The sequence below is a fragment of the Corvus kubaryi genome, unplaced genomic scaffold, assembly GCF_017639235.1.
Source record: "Corvus kubaryi isolate FWS band 111438036 unplaced genomic scaffold, C.kubaryi_AGA036_p1.0 65097, whole genome shotgun sequence".
Taxonomy (NCBI): domain Eukaryota; kingdom Metazoa; phylum Chordata; class Aves; order Passeriformes; family Corvidae; genus Corvus; species Corvus kubaryi.
Window position 1 is genome coordinate 107,188 of NW_024581764.1, and position 8,033 is coordinate 115,220.

Sequence of the window (8,033 nt, forward strand, 5' to 3'; positions counted from 1 at the left end):
GAACAACCTGGGATAGTGGAAGGTGTTCCTGCCCATGGAAGGAGGTGGTACTGGCTGAGCTTTAAGGTCTCTTGCAATCCAAACCATTCCACGATTCCATGATTCTCGCTAGAAAACAACTTTTCCATCCTACCCACTGGAAAAAGTCCCCTCAGCACTTCTCCAGCTCACATGCACAGTGTTTTACATTGGGTCGCCGCTGAGATCATCAGGACCAAGTTTTAAATCACGAAACTGCAAACGCTCTCTCACCTTGGCTATATTTTAATAGTTGAAGTTTTGGGGTTGGTGAGTGAAAGTTGCTCAGTGCATCCACCCCAGAATCCAGAGGGAAATACAACAGGGGACGCGAGTCCTGGTGCTCAACAAACCCCTTGGTGGCCGTTTTGCCGACTGCCACGGGAAGCCCTCCGTGAGTGACCGCGATGGCTGAGCACCAGATCTCTGCCACACCTTTACAGTCCACGATGCCCCTTTCGCTGCTCCCCGAGCCTCCCTCCTCCCACTGCTCCAGCTCCATCTTCCCCACTCCTAACATTTTGAACAGCTGAAAAGCTGCCAATTTTTTGAAGGCAACCTATTTCCAGAACTGTTTCTCTACCTCAAGATCTGTAATTTCTCCCAAAACACCCCTCTGGAGCAGAGCCCAGGACTGGCAATATGTTCCCCAGGAGCAGGGAAAGGTTTACGTTTCAATACCTATTGCACCTGTCACCATAATACCAGGCATTTTCCACCCACGGCGCAGGAGAGAATCCAAACTTCCTGTGGGATGTGCAAAACTCGCACTCAGCCTTGGGAGCCATCCAGGCATGGTTATCAGGAAGAGAAAAGCTATTTCTGCTGGCTTGCAGGAATTGATGGCACCATTTAGTGTCTTGTCTTTATATGCAAGTGTGTCTAACCCAGTTTCTCCACAGCTGCTGTGACGTAAATAAATTCAGTATTATCTCCATTTTACATTGTAGGGTGGAATATAAATAGTCCTGGGCATAATTCAGTGTTTGAGACATGGAGTACAATTCACCCATCGAGCTGCCGAACACAACACAAAACATTTGACCTGCTTCAGGTACAGCAGGACAAAAATATTATCTGTGATATGCAGACATATCTCCCTAAGTAGGATGGTGTTTCTGGGAAAAAATCCCGTTGGGTTGATCATTTCTTTATCGTTGTAAAATGAGACTTCAAGGGCTCCTTTAGAACAGTACATCCCTACTGTAGTGATCAGGAAATATTAGTATATGTTATACACGAAGAAGCCCTAAAATATCTACACTTTCTTTACAGAATTAGCTCCCCTTGAATGGTAACTATGTATAAAATCCTGATTTTTTTTTTTTTCTGCACATCCCATTACCTAATCAGACAAAATCATTTGCTCCAGCTGAATTTACTAGAGGAAAAAATGTATCTCTTGGTACCTATAATTTTACTTCAGGCTTTCCCTCTTAAGGTAGCAGTGTTTCAGCTGCAGGCTGGAGTGAAACCCCATCATTCGCAGGAAAACCCAATCCACCCTTAGAAATACCTAACCCAGGAAAGGAGATACAAATTGAGAGGGGTTTTTTCACCATAAATACAGCTTTGGGCAGCAAAACCCCTCCGATTTTGTTTCAGCAATAAATCACTTCCCTGACTTGAGTTAGTAATGAGATTTTTAATCATGTGGATTGAACATATCCTGGAGTTAATAAAAAAGTATGGCTTCCTCTTTATCCTTAATAAAAGATTTTTACACTGCTCAAATGATCAGTATTACGTTTTTAAAGGACCTGAGATTGATGCTTTTCAATTCTCCTTCCTATTTTTCCAGGCTTTTATAATTCAAAGGTAATATAGGGAAGAGTTAATAATTCATGAGGTAATTTTAAGGCTTTTATTCAGAACCCTTTTGCCTATTGACTTAAGGATGTGCCATAAAATATCCAGGTATTACTATCCCAGCAATTTGCAGCTCTGCACAGATGAAATCTCTGAATTTATGCAAGTCAGGATTCGTGTTTAAGAATCAGAGCGCATCATTCCAGCCTTGGAAGGGTACAGGGGGAGGAAATAGCTTTCCAGCACTATTTAAACGAGAGTATTTCATGTCTTCACACAGTTCTGCTTTTTCGCCCTTGTTTGCAGGTTTATTCTTGATGGAGTTATTTTTGCAGTTGCCAAGAGACAAAGGAGCTGGGGGAATATTTTTAAAAAGGTAAATTCTGCTGCACGAGTCCTGCGCTCCCACCTGCACAAGCTCCAAGTCAAACCCTCCGCACTGGGAGAGCTCAGCCAGACAAAAACCAGATCCTCACAACAACAACGACGACAACAACAATAAAAGTGGACTTGTTTGAGATGAAAACATCCAAACTGGCTCCCAGTTAATACAATCCAAGAATATCCCATGTCAGTCACTAAAGGATGCAAAGTTGGTGCTGTTGGGATGAGGCAGGGAGGGACAGCAGTGTCTCCACAGCCTCTCTTGCCACAGAGCAGGCACCTCCAAATGCCATTCCATGAGCTGACAGGAGAGTTCGTCCAAGAATTCCACAGAAAAGTGGCAGTTTTGGTTGTGCCTCTTAGTGGTTTGCAGTGAAGGATGGGAGTGAAAATGGGGCTTGGGGGTGCAGTATTTGGTTCTTGTAAATTAATTTCTTTTATTAAAAGGAAACCAAACCCCAAACCTCACTGAATTTGTTATTTAATCTTCTTCCCTCAGAGCTGCTCATCAGACTGTGTTTGGTTACCTCCACAAAGTACTGGATTAGTAACAGCCAGACTTCAATACAGAATTTGATACTGGGAAGAAATCATTCCCTGTGAGTGTGGGCAGGCCCTGGCACAGGGCGCCCAGAGCAGCTGTGGCTGCCCCTGGATCCCTGGAAGTGTCCAAGGCCAGTTTGGATGAGGCTTGGAGCACCCTGGGATAGTGGAAGGTGTCCCTGCCCATGGCAGGGGGGGGATGGATGGGCTTTAAAGTCCCTTCTAGCCCAGACCATTCCGTGATTCCATGATATTTGGTCAAGGGATTTTTGCCTACTTAAATAACCAAGGCATTTTTATCACCCTCCTTTCAGCTACTGCAAAGGAATCACCCATCTCCCACAAGATCTCAGGGAACGCTAAGTAACAGGAGAGAGTAATGAAAATTGATGCTAATTAATAACTCCACCTCTAACGAGGAAAACAGAGCTCAGGTGAGCACAGAGCCATCAGTTACTGCCATGAGAAATCAACAGTCCCACCTTTATTAGCATTTCCCTGCATGGAAAACCAGGAGATCCTGTGCCTGTTCCTCTAAATTTTTCAAATGAGACAAAAGTTTTACCATCCCAAGGAAAACGGTGTCTTTATGAACTTCTAGTGACATCAACTGGATTATATTTCATCTCAGGCCAGCTCTGTGCTTCATCCTCTGCTCTCCATCCAGTTCCCATCTCCACTGGAGCCTCTCTGAACTCCTCTTCTTGATTTGACCTCAGAGTCCCAAAAACTCCTGCCTAAAGTTTCCTGCCTCACTTCTGCAGCTCCAAAAATGCAAATTGCTGTCAGGTTCTTCAGATCCCTCTGAGAGACAGGCAGCATATGTCATGTGCATTATTCAGAGCTTTCCATGGCTGCTTTTCCAGGGAGGTTTAAAAAGGAACAGCAAACCATGTGTCAAACCCAAACCCTTTGCCACGATCAAGATAATCATGAAGTGACATAAAGACTAAAGCTGGACTAGCACAGGGGTTTATTTCTAATGTAACAGGATGGCCATGCAATAAATTTAATACTTTTTAGCCAGACAGGACCAAAGGTGCACTTTACACAGCTGAGCTCTTTTGTAGATGAAACTCTGAGGAAATAGCTCAAGAAGAACTTGGAAACTGTAACTTTTTTTTATCCTGAGGAGCAGGAAAACCATGGCAGTGAAGCACAATGAGAGGAGTTTCCTTTGTGCTCAGTTGAAAAGTAACCACATTTTCCCTGTAACGAGTGGCCTTCAAAATCCTGAGAGCACCTCCAGGCTCTCCCACTCGAGAGAAGGAACAGAGGAATTTCACCGTGGGCACACAAATTCTGGGAGCTCCTGACATTTTTCCTCTTGGTCACACAAACGCATCTCTACCCTCCTAAAAGAAATATCCTCGGAAGACCCAGACTCACAGAAACACCCCAAGAAGACCCCTCCTTACAGCCCCCCCCCCCCCAGAGATTCTGTCCCCTGCATTTCCACGACAAACAGAGATAAATAAACTGCTCAGGACCATGCAAACCCATGGATATCATTCAGTACACAACAGCAAACAAGCCGTGGAAGTGGAAGTGTAAATTCTGGGATCCTTGTTTATGTTCCCAAAGATTTCGTTTCCATGCATTTGTTGAGCATTATTAGAAACAGCCCAGCCAACAAAGCAAACCTCAAATCCTGCTCTAACTAAGGTTTAAAAAAAAAACCCCAAACCTTTGAGTGACTCCTAGCACTCAGCCTAGAAGTGCCTGCCAGGAAAAAGGGAATTTTGGAGATGGCATCTCATCAATTTTCTTCATTTGTGTCAGAAGTTGAGCAGCTGTCTCCTTACCAGACTGAAGTGGAGCCAAAAACCTTGTCAGGCAGCCGGAGAAAAAGCACTTCAGAGGAACTCATCTCCAAGACCCCAAAGGGTATCACATTTTGGAGCAGGCATGTGTTAATATTCCTACTCCAGTATCAATTGGCAAAGTTCTGCAGCAGGAGGGGGGGAAAAAAGGCTGCTTTGTTTGTTTACACTGCCTGCTCAGGGAAAGCAGGATGCCACACATACTTGAACTCCCGAGTTTGTTTGTTTATTTACTTATGGCCAGCAAAAGGATTTTAGGTTTATCTTCCCCTGAGCTGGTGAGGAAAGTGAAATAAGGTTCAGCTCCATGGATGCACCTGGACTTTCTGCAGAGCTCTGTTATTCCCAGCCATGTGGGGGTTTCAGCACGGGATGAATAATCCCAGCGAGAGCCGTGCTTGAATCAGCTCGCAGCTCCAGCAGCCTCGGATTGTGAGACACTGGGAAAACCCAGCTCTAAATTTGCACCTTCTTCATCACGTGCTGGACTGAGGATCCTTCAGGGCAACCCCCACAGAAACTTTGTGCTCCCCAGCACGGCGGGTGTGACGAAGGAAGCAATCAAATTCCAGCATTTTTTGCAGCAGGAGCTTTGCCAAGCAGGATCCATCACTGTAAGGCACAGTTTGATCAAACCGAGGGAAGTTACTGATCTTAATTCAACCCAGAGCACAAGCCGGGGAAGGTCCTGTCATCCTCCTTTTGTCATCAGAATCCCAAATATCTACAGAGCACAGCAGGTATAGGGTCTGACCTCTCCCAAGACATGTTTTTGTGCTCCTACTAACCTAAAAATTCACATTTCTCCCCTTTGTGTGTGACAATTCCACTCCTGAAGCAGACCCCACTCGGCAGGATCTGGGTGTTAGGAGGAGACAGCAACACCCTGGGATTTGCTGCTCTCTCCGTGTGGGATGGGGCTTCCTCAGACCACGTTTCAGAGCAGGAAGAGTCGGCACCTGCAGCCATGGCAGGATATTGGTTCGTTTGATTTTGATAGAATGGTTTGGGTTGGAGGGGACCTTAAATCTCATCCCATGCCACCCCTGGCCACAGGCAGGGACACCTTCCACTATCCCAGATTGCTCCAAGCCCCATCCAACCTGGCCAGGTCCAAGGATCCAGGAGGATGAAGCTGTCGGTAACCCACCGTACAGACAAAGGCGCCGTATACAAGGTTGTTATTAAAGTGAATAAATACAGGAATAACCAAACATTCAAGATCCTCCTTCACCAACCATCTTCTCTCAGCCAGCTTTTCCCCAAAATGTTTATTTACTACACAGCCAGGCTTTTGGCAGCCTTCCCACTGCAAAATGTGCTTCCCAGATATTACAAAGTGAACTCCAAATGAAAGAGACTTTTTTGTTCTTAGGTCTCCTTTCTTCCACACAGATATCACTTCAGAGCTGTTCCTTTAAGGCACAGTTTTGCCCAGAATCTCTCAAATACTCAGTTAAAGAGAGATGAGTCCACAGACCATCGCTAAAAATGAGATTTCCTACGTGGTCTTCAGCAAACTACTTGAAACAGACATTTTAGCTTCCTCTGTTTATCAAAGCAATGCTTCCTTACTTTTCACTAGAAATGCAAAAAAAAGAAGAAGAAAAAAAAGAAAAATTATGTACATGAAAAACCATTGCTGTTGTATTTTTAGCATGTTTAAATAATATTTTAAAATACCAATTAAATAATAGACCAACAAGATTTTGGCATTCAGGTATTGCATGGTGGGAAATAAGAGTTCTTTGAGGCTAGACAGAAAAAAAGCAAAGAACAGAAAATAACGGTGATTTGAGTGAATGATGTTCCCCTATTTCAGTATGGAATCATCAGAGAATCATGGAATGGTTTGGGTTGGAAGGGACCTTAAAGCTCATGGGCATGGGCAGGGACACCTTCCATTATTCCTGGTTGTCCAACCTGGCCTTGGACACTTCCAGGAATGGATATATATATATTTATATATATATACATATATACATATACACCGAACTATTTTCCACAATGAAGTTCCAGTCATAATCGAGATCTCTCAAAAACCCAGCTATAAATGCAAACCAGTAAGAAAACAGTGTGGTTTAGCTCCTTTGCCTGCAGTCCAGCAGAGATTCCTGCTCAGCACTCGCAGACTGGACCGAGCACATCCAAGAGAGAGACCATCCACGGCTCTCCACAGATATTCCCGGGATGGAAGCGCCCGCTGACAAATTCCCGAGCTGCCAGTGTACAGTGATGAAATTCAATAGCCTCCCAGCTGCACACTTGTGACTTGTGAAGGCAGGGAAATGTGGGGATTGGCAGCAGGCTCTGGCAGATGAGCTCATTTTACAGATGACACAGGGGATTCTGCCAGGCTGACGTTGAACACTCCTCTTGCTTTTTTGTTGTTGTTGTTGTCATTCCAAAGCTCCTTCTTGGAGCTCTCCTGGGTTCCCAGTGCCCGTTCTCCTGAGTCTCCTATTTACTTTTCTGACTCTGCAAAGTGCTGTGATTGCTCAGCTCAGTTCCCTCAGCTCTGCTTATGTAGAACTGAAATGGAACCGTGTTTGTTCTGGAAAAATGTCCCCTTTCACTTCAGTATTTCAGTGCATTATCCCATAGATGTGCCCTGGTTTATTTCTCTGTTCAAAGTAGCTTGGATTTCACTAGACAGGACCCCCTCCAGAAATAGCTGAAATGATCATGCCTTGACTTTTGGGATCTTCCAGACCACTTGGAGAGAAGGAAAAATTCCTTACTAAAGACAAAAAGACTCGGAGTCGATGTCCAGTTCCAGCACTAAGTGCTGAGCTGGCCTCATTCTATCCAAAGCTGGGTGACGTGGGAGGCTCTCAAAGAAATCCCAGGAATAGAACCCCAAAGTGGTTTGGGTTGGAAAGGACCTTAAAGCTCATCTCATCCCACTCCCAGCAGGGACACCTCCCACTGTCCCAGGCTGCTCCAAGCCCCGTCCAACCTGGCCTGGACACTGTCCTGTCCCTCCATCCCTTGTCCCCAGTCCCTCTCCAGCTCTCCTGGAGCCCCTTCAGGCCCTGCAAGGGGCTCTGAGGTCTCCCTGGAGCCTTCTCCTCTCCAGGTGAGCACCCCCAGCTCTCCCATTCTGGCTCCAGAGCAGAGGGGCTCCAGCCCTGGGAGCAGCTTAGTGGCCTCCTCTGGTCTTGCTCCAGCAGCTCCACATCCTTCTTACACTGAAGACACCAGGACTGGACACAATAATCAAATCAAATTTGGATTATTCTTTATCATTTTTCTCACCCTTGAACTCTTTGCCACCACCACTGAAATGTTCAACTGACATCTGTGACAAGATTTAAATAAGACACAGAATCAGGTGACAAAAACTCAGCTTAATTCCTGATGGTTGTTTTTCTGATGCTGCTCCTGTATGATGTAGAGCCCTAACTCAGATTTATCACACCAGAAAAACAGATATTATACTATATTAATTGTATT